This window comes from Eubalaena glacialis, chromosome 20, assembly GCF_028564815.1.
Source record: "Eubalaena glacialis isolate mEubGla1 chromosome 20, mEubGla1.1.hap2.+ XY, whole genome shotgun sequence".
Lineage (NCBI taxonomy): Eukaryota > Metazoa > Chordata > Mammalia > Artiodactyla > Balaenidae > Eubalaena > Eubalaena glacialis.
Window position 1 is genome coordinate 14,023,048 of NC_083735.1, and position 13,557 is coordinate 14,036,604.

At 38.8% G+C, this 13,557-nt stretch overlaps 1 pseudogene; it reads right to left on the bottom strand.

Moving 5' to 3' along the window:
• Positions 1–237: 237 nt before the first annotated feature.
• LOC133081265 (voltage-dependent anion-selective channel protein 3-like) lies at positions 238–726 on the bottom strand (annotated as a pseudogene).
• Between the last annotated feature and the right edge of the window lie 12,831 nt (positions 727–13,557).

A 13,557-nucleotide genomic window follows, 5' to 3' on the forward strand; every position in this document is an offset into this window, starting at 1 on the left:
ACACACTCAAAATAACACTTCGGAACTAAAAGGTGGCACAAACGTGACAACCTCCAGGAATGCCTTCAAACACCTCCCTCAGGATGGACTTACGATCTCTAGACTTCAGTATGGGCAAGATTACAATTCTTCGGAAGAATAAAAGTTTACACTTTTCAAATTTCACAGAAGAATTTTAAGGTCAAGACATAGTGGGTTCATTTCTCTTAATTCCCAGGAACAAAGCTGGTGCGTTACTCAAAACCACATTAAGCTTCTTAGTTCAAATCCCGACCCAACCTTGTGATTTCCCGCATTGAAGTTCCTTCCATCGATCAAAGCAGATAGGGTCAGTTTGACTCCTGGGCAAAGTGTTTGGGTATGACCCAGTCCAATCAGGCTGGCATGTCTTACTTCAGCAGATAGAGAAGTTCTATAAGTCACTTTGTATTTAGCGGTGATGTCAGAAACGGGTATCATTAACTGCCAGCCATCCAAGCGAGGTTCGGTGACATTTCAATCTTCTCCTTAACCTTCTGGTGGATAGAACCTCCAAACTCAGTGCCATGGTTCACATAAGTGAGGAGCTGGAAGTCTGCAGCCTTGTAACCCAGGGCAAAATTATTCCGTGACAGTTTGAACTTGGCTGTGTCAAAACTCATCAAAACTCATCTGATAGTCAGCAAGCCAGCTTTCAAAGACTAACACAGCCCACTCACAGATGGTTGGTTCAGAAAAATCGATCAGTTAGTTCATTACTAGGTACAGTTGAGTGATATTCTATTGTGTTAAAATCCCACAATTTGTTTATACCTTCACCGTTTGATGGACATTGGAATTGTTGGGTCACGTGTAGGTGTATGTTTAACTTTTTAAGAAACAACCAAATTGTTTTCCAGAGTGGTTTTGCCAAGTATTTTGATTTTTATATATTTAAAACCCCATAAGACTTCACTATTATGGTTTCAATCCTCAATATTCGTTTATATTTCCCTTTATGTTTAGCTTCTATTTTTCTTTTCACTCTTTTTTGCATCTCTGAGCTACTATCTGGAATCATTTTCTTTCTGGCTGAAGAAGATCTTTTAGTATTTTCATTAGTGTTGGTCTGCTGATGATGAATTTTTTTCATTTTTGTTTGTCTGAAAATGTATTTGTTTCACTTACATTTTTGAAGGATATTTTTGCTGTCAGTCTGGTTTCTCCTTTGAAGGTCATTTTTCTTCTTCTGTTAGCTACATTTAACACTTTTTTGCCCTTCATTTCCAGCAGGTGTACTGTGGTGTACTTAGGTGTGATATGTTTTATAGTGACCTTCTTGGTTTTATTGTGCTTCTTGAATCTGTAGTTTGATATCATCCATCCATTTTGGAACCTTCTCAATTGTTATCTTGGCAAACATTGCTTCTGTCTAATTCTCTCTTTCTTCTTCTTCTGGACCAATTACTCATACAATTTTCACTATAGCTCCTATGTTTCTTAGCCTCTTTTCTGCATTTATTATCCTTTTGTTCCTCTGTGCTTTTATTTTGGATGTTTATTACTGATTTTCCAGTTCACTATTCTCTCTCCAGCTGCTAAACACATTATAAAACTTTTCTGTTATAGAAGTTTCATTTTAAAAATCATTTCCAGGATTTCCCTGGTGGCGCAGTGGTTAAGAATCCGCCTGCCAATGCAGGGGACATGGGTTCGAGCCCTGGTCCAGGAAGATCCCACATGCCGCGGAGCAACTAAGCCCGTGCGCCACAACTACTGAGCCTGCGCTCTAGAGCCTGCGAGCTACAACTGCTGAAGCCCCTGCGCCTAGAGCCCGTGCTCCACAACAACAGAAGCCACCGCAGTGAGAAGCCTGCGCACCGCAATGAAGAGTAGCCCCCGCTCGCCGCAACTAGAGAAAGCCTGCGTGCAGCAACGAAGACCCAACGCAGCCAAAAATAAATAAATAAATAAATAAATTTTTAAAAAATAAAAATAAAAATCATTTCCAGTTTTCTACATAAATTCTCAATTTCACCTTTTATCTCTGTAAACATATTAAGTACAGTTATTTTAAGGTTTGTGTCGGATTATTTGTATACTTGTAAGTCTGTTTTTATTATTGTTTTCCCCCCTTGGTTATCTATCACATTAACTTGTCTCCTCATTTTCCTGATTTTTTTTTTAATGAGTAGCAGATATTGTATATGAAAAATTGGGAGACAAATTGGAGTCTAAGATGATGGTATCTTTGAATAGAGCATTTATGTTTTTCTTCTTGTTAGTAGCTGAGATTATCTGAAGCTTGCTTTAGTCCCTTTGAAGGTCAGTTCATTTAGAGTTCACACTTAGTCCTAGAGTGTAGCCTTGTAGCTTATCCAAAGCTTAGGGGGGTTCCTGGGATCCTCTTCTTCAGTAGTTTGTGAATTCCAGGTTTTTCTCCTAACTTCATGAATTTGTCAGTACCTCTGCTGAGCTGCTCAGCTTCTCATCTGCCTCTTCTGGAAGCTCCAGAGACCTGAATGCAATGACCATCTCTTTGTGTTTCCTTCTTTTTTAAGATTGTGGATGCTTGATTCTTCCTAACTTCATAATTCCTTGATGACTTCAAACATTAAAAAAAATAATTGTTCAGATATTCTAGTTCTCAGCAGGAGGATTAATCCAAATTATTTACACTACCACATCCAGAACTGGAATTCCTAAGAACAAAAATGTTTAGGTATAAATGAAAAGAATCAGAGTGAAGGAGAAGGCAGACTACAAAATAAAATATTAGAAATCATATGTACATGAACATAAATATGAAGAACATAAAATGAACATAAGTGAAACATAGCTATAGCCTCTAATATTCCTCAATATTTCTTTTATCTTTGACTTTCCATATACATATGAATATTCATATGTATATGGATATATATTCTCCCCTATGACTATTCATCTCCTTATTTTGGTACATTTGCCTGAGAAGTGTGAGGAAATTTGTTACATAAACACAAACTGTCAAGTTATTTGTGAGAATATATAAGAAATTTAGAGAGGGAAAAAGAAATGGTATACACTGCAGTTACTTAGTAATAGAACAATATAATAAGGTGCAAATAGTAAATTAATTATTAGAGACAGAAAGTTGCCATTCAAAAATTAATTACAGTCATTCCTCAGTGTTCACAGGGGATTGGTTCCAGGATCCACACCCCTGCCCCTCTCTCCGATACCAAAATTCCCTAATGCTCATGTCCTTCATATAAAATGGTAGTACTAGCATATAACCCATGCACATCCTCCCATTTACTTTAAATCATCTCTAGATTACTTATAATACCTAATACAATGTAAATGCTATGTAAATAGTTGCCAGTGTGGCAAATTCAAGTTCTGTCTTTTGGAACTTTCTGGCATTTAAAAAATGTATATATTTTCAATCTGCAGTTAATTGAATGTGCAGTTGTGGAACTCACGGTTACAGAGGGCCAAATGTAGTTGATAAAAATATGTGAGAATAGTAAAGACTTAAAATATAATAATTGGGATAACTACGGTTCCTGGGAGGGAGTGAAAAAAACTAAGAGCAGATTAGTGCTACCAAAATAAAAGCACAGCAGCATTAACAAAAAGAAAAAAAAGAAATCTTAAAGAAACATTATCACCAACAAAAATAATAGAAAATCAAGTGGTGCTAGAATAAGATTTAAGGAAATAAAAGTTCTTGAACAGAAAACTCCCTTAAACTCTTATTGAAAAATCAGTCTTTCATAAGTTAATCTATTATTTCCCGCCTCAATAGTTACAATGCATATTATATATTTCAAGATTTTTTGTTATCTTAGGACTCTATAATCAGCTTTTTAGGGTCACTACTTTGAACACAGTCTTTATTGAACAGATGGAAATATGAAATGTGTATGGGAATAGGATGAATCTACACAGACCCAGTTTATCCTGGACTATGTTTTTGGAAAAACTTCCTGATATAATTTTTGTTTCCTTGTATTGGCTTCTTTTTCATAAAAACCTGCTTATAAAAAGGTTCCAGTGATGTGGTTAATCAATGATTTGAAGTAAAAGTACAACTTTCAGAGTTGTAGCAATTCAGTACAACAGTACAAAGTCAAAACATGCACTTATAAATGCAGGAGAAGAAAGGAAATAGAATTAGTGAGGATGGAGAGTTAGAAGCAGTTGAACGAGCATTTTAGCTTGAAGCCATTCATTGGTTATTATGACAAGGAAGTCTACTGAATGAGGTTGAAAGCAAAGCCAGCCGACCAAGGCTAGGACTTAAGAGCATGATAATTCGTTTACTTGAGAACGAAAGAGTACACCAAGTACAACACTGCAGGCACTCAAGCTTGGTACATTCTAGAAGTCAACATGGAGAAGAAGATGCTAGATAGACACAAGAACATTGAGCTCTTTTAGTCCTGCTTTTATAATTGGAGAACAACTTGAAAATATGGCGAGCATCTTACAGAAAATACATAGTACTGTAGAACATAAACCTGGTATATGAAAACTGAAAACCGGGTCAAGAAACACAGTGTTCATACAAGCCACTAAAGTATGAGGCCAAAATATAAGTGAAAATACATAGATTTCACTCTGAAAATAGGATATATTTTTCTTTTTTCTTTTTTTTTTTGTAATTTATTTTATTTTATTTTTTTCACACACACACACTGTATTTTATTTTTACAAGAGATAAATAGACTGACACCAAGCATTGTAAATGGATGACCACAACAAAAGCAACAATGATTGCAATTACCAAACACGAAACACACTCATACTATGTCATAATATTGACATTCAGTCCAGTAATCCTCCACTGTAACAGCTCCTTTACTTTGCAGTGAAAATTGATTTGTATATTCTTTGCCTCTGAGTCCTTGAGGATATATTTTTCTTAATCTCACTTTCTGACTCAGGGGGTCTCCTTTATGGGTTTCTTTTCCTGAATTATTATGAAATGGTTTGATGGACTCATCCACTGATTTGATCCAGAAATCCTCCTCCTGTTTTGGGTAATCCTAAATTGTCCTAAAGAATGGTATGAAATCCCTAAACAAATGAATTACCAGTTGTAATTTGCTTTAATTAAAAAACTAAATACATACCAGAAGGGATTTATGGAGGTCACGTGGGATGTTGTAAAACCAAAAAATCCAAGAGTGCATCCTTTCTAAAAAGTTTGGAATCCTTGCACTACCTAAGTATATATGTGCCACATCTCCTTTATCCATTCATCTGTCGATGGACACTTAGGTTGCTTCCACGTCCTGGCTATTGTAAATAGTGCTGCAGTGAACATTGTGGTACATGACTCTTTTTGAATTATGGTTTTCTCAGGGTATATGCCCAGTAGTGGGATTGCTGGGTCTTATGGTAGCTCTATTTTTAGTTTTTTAAGGAACCTCCATACTGTTTTCCATAGTGGTTGTATCAATTTACATTCCGACGAAAAAGAAACGAAATTGAGTTATTTGTAATGAGGTGGATGGATCTAGAGTCTGTCATACAGAGTGAAGTAAGTCAGAAAGAGAAAAACAAATACCGTATGCTGACACATATATATATGGAATCTAAAAAAAAAAAAAAATGGTACTGATGAACCTAGTTGCAGGGCAGGAATAAAGAGGTAGACATAGAAAATGGACTTGAGGACATGGGGTGGGAGGGTGAAGCTGGGGCGAAGTGAGAGTAGAATCGACATATATACACTACTGAATGTAAAATAGTTGGCTGGTGGGAAGTAGCAGAATAGCACAGGGAAATCTGCTCCGTGCTTTGCGATGACCTAGAGGGGTGGGATATGGGGATATGTGTATGCATATGGCTGATTCGCTTTGTTGTGCAACAGAAACTAACACAGTATTGTGAAGCAATTATACTCCAATAAAGATCTATTAAAAAAATCCCCCCCCCCAAAATAAGGTGTATCTAAAAACACTAATTTCCATACATATGTCTCAAGGTGGTCTGAGGCTGCAACATATCAAAAAAAACCCAAGGAATTGAGGGGAAAAAGTCATGGTTCCAGGATGCTTAATATAAACAATGGGTTGATTTATGCTCTTTGTTTTTCATCAAGTTGAGTCCTGTGTCACTTGTAAAGCTATTGTCTCTCAAGTTCCAACTTACTTTCTGTGTTCGGCTTTGTAACGGTGGGGCTGGGACTCCACATACATTTTTCTTTTGCCAGCTGTCTCCCTCCTGCCAATAAGGAGCCCGAGAGGAAGATTGGTGGGAGGGAAGGAGGAAAGGGATCTACTCCTTCTGGTGGCTTCCAGTGGGCTTCCTGTTTGCTTCCTGTTCTGGTCGGCATCAGAAGCCTTGCTTCTTCCCCACTGCAGCTGTGCTTGTTCCAGATGCAGCAGTGTGCAGCTCTCCTAACCTTCCTAGAACTGGCCTCATTGTCCCCTTCAGACACACCAGCACTAGCTGCCGGCATCGGGGCCTCAGAGCCTAGGCTTCTGCTCTGTGGGCCCCTTTTCTAAGCATCTAAGTTTTAAACATTCCAACATCTTCCCTTCATTGGAACCCTAGGGGGTTATCTGCTTCCTGCACTTGCTGATTAAGTCTATGAAGTGTGGTACCTTCTGTTCTGTTTTTGCCTTGTCAGTTACTTTGATGGGTAGAATAATGGTCCCCCAAAGATATCCATGTCTTAATCCCCCACGCCTGTGAATATGTTACCTTACATGGCAGAAGGAACTTTGCAGTTAATTTAAGGATCTTGGGATGGGAAGAGTATCCTGGACTATCTGTAATGTAATCACAAGGGTCGACACGAGTGGGCGCAGGAAGGTCAGAGTCAGAGAAGGAGACGTGACAATGGAAGCAGAGGCTGGAGTGACGTGAGGCCAGTGAGACAAGAAATACAGGTGATCGCTCAAAGCTGGAGAAGACAAAAAAACAGACTGTCCCCCAGAGCCTCCAGAAGAAACACAATTCTGCTGACACCTTGATTTTAGTCCAGTGAAACTGATTTTGGACTTCTGACCTCCAGAACTATAAGATAATAAATCTGTGCTGTCTTATGCCACTCAATTTGTGGTATAATTTGTTACAGCAGCAATAGGAAGCTACTGTAGTTACCTAGTTTATAATGCTTTATATTAAATTCTGTCTGTTAAAATAACCGCTGAGGTTTGTACCCCCTGACTCGCCCCTGACTGATTCAAGTAGAATCTGCACATCTAGTTCTGCATTGTTAAAAGGGTAAGTACTGCTCAGTTAGTTTTTTAATTTGAATTCTCAGGTCTCAGTTGTATTTTCCAAGTTTAACATTAGTTTGTGATGACATACTTAGCATTGAATTTTTGGAAAAGAGTTTTCTTTTCCAATTTGTAAAATTTCATCCTTCTTATTAAGGTCAACTTTATATTATGGAATATAACATTAAAATATAGGAACTAAATTAGAAATTAAAACAAAGGACACAAACATAAATTTGTGAGGTTGTCATGACAACCAGGAAAAACGAGTCTAAGATCTGTGGTGCTCGCTATGGTCACGGGGTGGGAGGAAGGGCAGGACACCTGGACTGGCTGGGACTGGGAGTCCAGTTAATGACGAAATGAGTGAACGTTACTTCTCTGCACATGAAGGCACAATCCAGTGACTGGGAAGTCCAGGGAGACTGCGAGACAGAAGCAAATGCAAATTCTAGGAGTTTCATGAAGGTATGAGGTCATAGCTGTGCATAGTGGTTCTGGTAATTGAGCTGAATCCAACATCCAGGGAACGCCCAATGGGCTAGAAGCAAGGCTGCCATCACGGCTTTTAGTAGACAAATCGAGTTCCGAGTCCAGGGGAGTCTACAAAGGCAGTAGTGAGCAAGTGGCTCCCAACAGGGTCTCTAGAGAAGGGATTTTGACCTCTAGTCTCAAAGCAGATACGTGAATAGGTGTAGTGTTTACTCTGATTTCTGTAACATCTACCCCTCACTGTGAGGATATGCAAGGACTCCAAGTCAATTTAGAGGTTTCAAAAAAACATACATATATAAAGAGATTTATTTTAAGGAATCAGTTAACACTATTTTGCAGGCTGGCAAGTCCAAAATCTGCAGGATGGGCCAGCAGCCCGGAGACCCAGGAAGAGTTGATGCTGCAGTTCAAGTTGGAAGGCCGTCTGCTGGCAGAATTCCTTCTTGCTTTGGGGAGGTAAGTCTAGGTTCTATTAAGGCCTTCAACTGATTGGATGAAGCCCACCCACCTTATGGAGAGTAATCTTCTTTACACAAAGTCCACCAATTTAGATGTAAATCTCATCTAAAACCATCCTCACAGAAACATCTAGATTAATGTTTGACCAAATATTTGGATATCATGGCCCAGCCAAGTTGACACATAAAATTAACCATCACAACCTTCTTGCCTAGCTACTGAGGTAGAGGAGGATATTATATTTTACGATCAGAGGATGTTAACATAGCTTTTCTTTCTTCCCATACCCTGAAGATAGCAGAACAACTCGAGAAGTAAATTATATAGTGCTCTCTTCAAGCATAGGCTCTCAGCTTAAACAAACCCAATTTTACTTTATTTCAAGGCTTAAAAAATTATAATTATAGTAGAACATCATATATTTAGAAAGAAATAATCTGGGGAAATGTTTCCCATATAATGTAATTGCAAAGACAGAAATCTTCCCCCTGGGGTGGTGGTGTTGAGGAGCAAAAGCTTCATAAAGCACATGCATGTTTTTTTTTTGTCTAAAGGAGAGGCAACTGTATGAAACATAAGACCACCAATTACAACAATGAGACAGTGAAGGAAGTGAGAAGTGAGAATTCATAGCTAAAGGAAACAATAACCATGAGACCTCTGATTGCTTTCTACTTCTTCAACCAACAATTGAGTGTCACTTAGTGTTTGGGTTCAGTAGTGCCACACATCTCAATAGCTCCTGAAGGTATTTTAGTCCTAGAGCACAGGACAATAATTAACAAAATAACTGAGTTATTAAACTGGCTTATATTCAGTACAACACTGAATCTATAAGAAAGGGAGAATAGATATTGAATCGAGATGGAAAACTGAGTGTACGTTTCTACCCCCATGCAAAACATCCAGAAAAAATACCTTAAAACATTAAAAGAATGAATTAAAAAGAGAGAGAGAAAATAAGAAGCACAACCAGAAAGCTTAAAACTTTGAAAAAATTCATGAATGATAAAAATCAGAAGGGATCATATTAACTGAGGAAACCCTAATCCAAAACACATTCAGAAGGTAGCTATGGGGTCAGGGGAGCTTCAGGCAGAATTCCAAGCTCAGAGTCAAGGGAACAAGGACCAGAAGTAACCGAGGAAATAAGCATGTTGCCAAGTGAACAACCGAGAGAGGTGGACCCCTCCTCCTTCCTGCTCTTGTGTGGAGTGCCAGCATCGGCAGAGTTTAGCACCTGCTACAGCAGGGCTGGCCAACCAGAGCACAGGATCTGTGCCATTGTCCCCAGAGAGATCTGAGATGTGTGTTAGATGTCCAAGTGGGATGTCAAATAGGCCACTGCAAATCTGAATGTGGAACTCGGGAAAGGTAGGGGCTGGAGACACAAATTTGGAGTCATCATACTTGGATGGTAATTAAAGCCATAAGACTAGATGAGATCACCTAGGGAAATAATGTGTACAAAGAAGAGAAGAGGGCCCAGGACTGAGAGCCAGGACACCCCAACATATGGAGACAGGTTATATCTGTGTGACACTGAAACAACCAGTTAGTTAAATTAGTTTAAATATGTGAAAAAATGAGTGGAATGGGTCACTCGTAGTTATGCAGAAGAGGACTTGCCCACATAGACCAGAACTGAAACATGGTGTAGTCCCTGACCAAATCCAGGACAGTTTGACTGGGAGCTTTTTGAGAAGAGACTATTTGCTCACCTTTATATATCTGAGCTGCCACACAATAGGTGCTTGATAAATGTTTAATGAACAAATTTGTAAATTTAAAAACAAACTTTGCATTGTTTGGGGAGAATTTCGACCAAATTTCTAATTGTTGTTAAGCATTTTCTCCACCCACCTCAATGTTTGCTCTCCGTTTTGGTCCCTTTGCAAGTAATGTCTAGAAACATACCTTTTAGATTCAAAGACTTTTAAATAATAAAGGACCTCCTTCCTTTTTACCTACCTCAGTATTAAATTAGCAGTTTGTCATTTATTTCTAACTTTCCAGCTGCACTAATTTCACTTTTCCATCAAGACCTTTTTGAGAAAAATATGAGATAAGGAAATATTCCCTCCATGGACTCCTCCAAGGATGATGGTGGAAGGTGATTATCTGAGGATAAGAGTTGTGACTACGCGGTTCAGCTACTTTTTCCCAAAAGAAGGTCTCACCTCTCTGATGACATCTGAATTTGATTTCATTAAAGGAACCAGCAGGTTTCCTTGTACTATTTTAGTGAAATTGTAACAATATTCACATTGTTTCACAATTCTAATGGCTGTCTAGATTTCAACAGAGTAGAGTACCTGTTTATTGATGTTAATTATAGCTGATGGTAACATCCATCATTGCAAAGAGGGGGGATAAAGCGACAAGAAATATATGCAAAAGAAAAAAAATGTGCTGTGGAATACTTCCATACCAATAAATATAGCTCTACCTCATAATTTTTTAGGACTTCAGAGATTTCCATTTTACAAATTTATAACAACTCACTTAACCCAATCTACATACTTGGACATTTAATTTTCTCTTATCATAAACATCTGTTGCAGACAGTTTCAAACTCAGTCTGATTATTTTCTTGGGAGAGAGATTAGTAGGTTAATGGATATGCATTTGAAAGGGTTTTTGACAGGTCCTGCCAAATTTCTCTTCAGAAGAGTTGTATCAACTTAAATTCCCGTTATCAGTGACCTCCTTTCCACACCATTGCTAACTTAGGGCATTATGATTCTTTGAAATATCTGTCAATTATATGGGTGGAAAAGTAGCTTATTGTTGTTATAATTTACTTTTTTTTGCTTACTTTTTTTTTCACATTTTTATTAAGGTGCAATTTACCAAGCTGTTAAAGAGGCAAGAAGAAAAATGGAACCTGGTGCCTCTTCTTTGCTCCAGGGTGCCTTGCACAGTGGCTGATTTTGCCCAACAGGCTTCCGCCAAGTGCCCTTAGGTCCCGAGCGCCTGAGTAGTCAAACAGCAAGGTGCTGACTAGGCTGAGAAATCTGAGCCCGTGTCCCAACCCTTTGTGTCTTGCATCGAAACCACGGTCTTTCACAAGATTGCAGAATGGTGTCTTAAGGATGAAGAAATATATCTCTTTTTAAACAGTTTATCTAATGATGAAAGACCTTTGTTATTGGGAATATGTTGGAGAAGAAAAAAAAAAAACCCTGTAGAAATCAGAATGTGAAAAGCAGTTCCAACAGCAAGAAGTTCTTTGCTTTGGGGGACAAATGTCAATCAAGAGCCTAATCCTAATCTTCACACATCTCCTCTCAGGATTTAGTAGGAAACTTTGTAACTCTGAGATGAGGAAGAGGTTTCTTTTGGAGTGCCTGCAGTTTGGGTTTGTGGTTCATTCTTGCCACCTGTGTTACTGACCTGAGAGGTGCGGGCTTTGCTTTCCCCATTGTCTGCTATGCTTGTCTCGGTCAGTAGCACAATGGGGTGAAGGCTTTTAGGCTCTTAGAGGACTACTGTACAAGTGATAGCCAGTCACAGCTCCAAAAGCATGAAATGGCATTTTATCACACAGTCAGTGAAGTGCTTGGCTTTTCTCTACAGGAACAGCAATTATTATATTGCATAGGGCCATCTTTTTCTTTAAAAGGGGAGAAAAATCCACTTCCAATTCAGGTAGGATACTGAGGATTGCAGAGGAGTGAATGCTTTTTGGAATTACGTGCTTGTGCAAGGCAAGGGAGTGAGGACAAAATGCTAATGAAATACAGAAACCAAAACTACTGAAGTGTGGAAAAGGTCTGGCATAATATTCAAGCCGCAACAAAGCACTTCACTTGTAGCAAAACTGCACTCAGCCGCTGAAGTTCAGCGGTGTCCACATCAGGAGGGCTTCTCCCCAGCAGGGACAGCCCCCTCAGGAGACAGGTCAGAATCGCATCTTAGAGCCCGGGGATCTCAGGATGTGCCTCGTAGAGACTCCTCAGAGCAGGGTAACAGCCAGCCCAGAGGAGATCCACTGGACACCCCGCTGGGCCATCGTCCCTCCAATGCTTTCCCTCCACCCACCGCAGGCCTCTCCAGCCCCCTCTCCTATCGGCTGCTCCTCTATGGGGACAGGAGAAACTCTCGATACTTACTCAAATATATTTACAGGTGAAATAAGATGTCTAAGGTTTCTAGTGATGGGGAGCCATTGGTAGGGACAGAGATGAAACAAAATGGCTATGAGTTGATAACTGCTAACGTTGATCGTGGATATGTGGAGGTTATTGTACTATTCTCTCTATTTTCACCTATGTTTGAAATTTTTCATAACAAAATACTTTTTAAAAATCATGAGACAGTGAAAAAAAAAAAAACAAAAAGGAAATCCTCTCTAAAAATCAGGGTGAGGGGAGCTAGGAGGTTCCTACAGAGCACTGGTCTGGTGTCCTGTACATGGCTTTTGACAATAATTATGAACAATAGTGTTAATGATCACAACAATGACGTGAAAAGCCTGGAATTGTGAAACTCAGTAGATATAAAGCCAGTCCAGGAATCTACCCTTTGAACAAGCACTTCAGATGACTCAGAAGTAGGTGGCCCAAGGGCCACAGTTTGAGAAACTCTTCACTAATGAGCCTGATTTTTTGCTTCCAAATGGGCTCATTTTCTTTATTCTAGCAAGACCACTCTAACAGTAGGATATGGGCAATTAACTCAACTAACTGCATTAGCCCAAACGGTTTGAAAACTGTGATGATGAGTAAGTGCTGCCCAAGTGCTACATACCTAATTACTGCACCCCAACATATTATTGACAGAACAATCTTCCATAGTTCTTAGAAATTTGTATGCCTCAGATTAAAGGACCACTGGTTAGAATAATATTGTTAGGAGATTTAATAGAAAAACTATTAATTATTAAGAAAAAAAATAGGAAAATACTGCAAGTTCTTAGTATTGATGAAAGCCCTTGATTTAAAGATTTTTTAAAAAAAAACTTACATCACTTGATTGAAACAAAATATTAATACACTAGCATTTCTTTGGCAGGTCTAGGGAGCCAGGTCGGGTTCTGGGGAAGGGATTAACCAACAGTGTTCCCCTCTAGGTCACAGTTGCTAATTTTGGATCAAGCCATGTAGTCTGTGACATTTGAGAGCAAGGTTATAGGAAAACGGGATTTCTCATAACTTGTTTTAGGATTGCAGAATGTCACAACCCCAACTGAGGGAAATTTGGCAATTTCTATCAAAATTACAGATTCATGTGCCATTTGACCCAGCAATCCTGCTTCTAAGTATTTTCCTGTAGACACAACTCCACACGTGTAAATGATACAGCATTGCCACATTGATTGTAATAGCAAACAATTGGAAATAAGCCAGCTGCCCATCAGTAGCAGAATGGTTAAATAAGCCATATATTAAGATATTCTTATTTGTTTGACTTTGAATAAAGA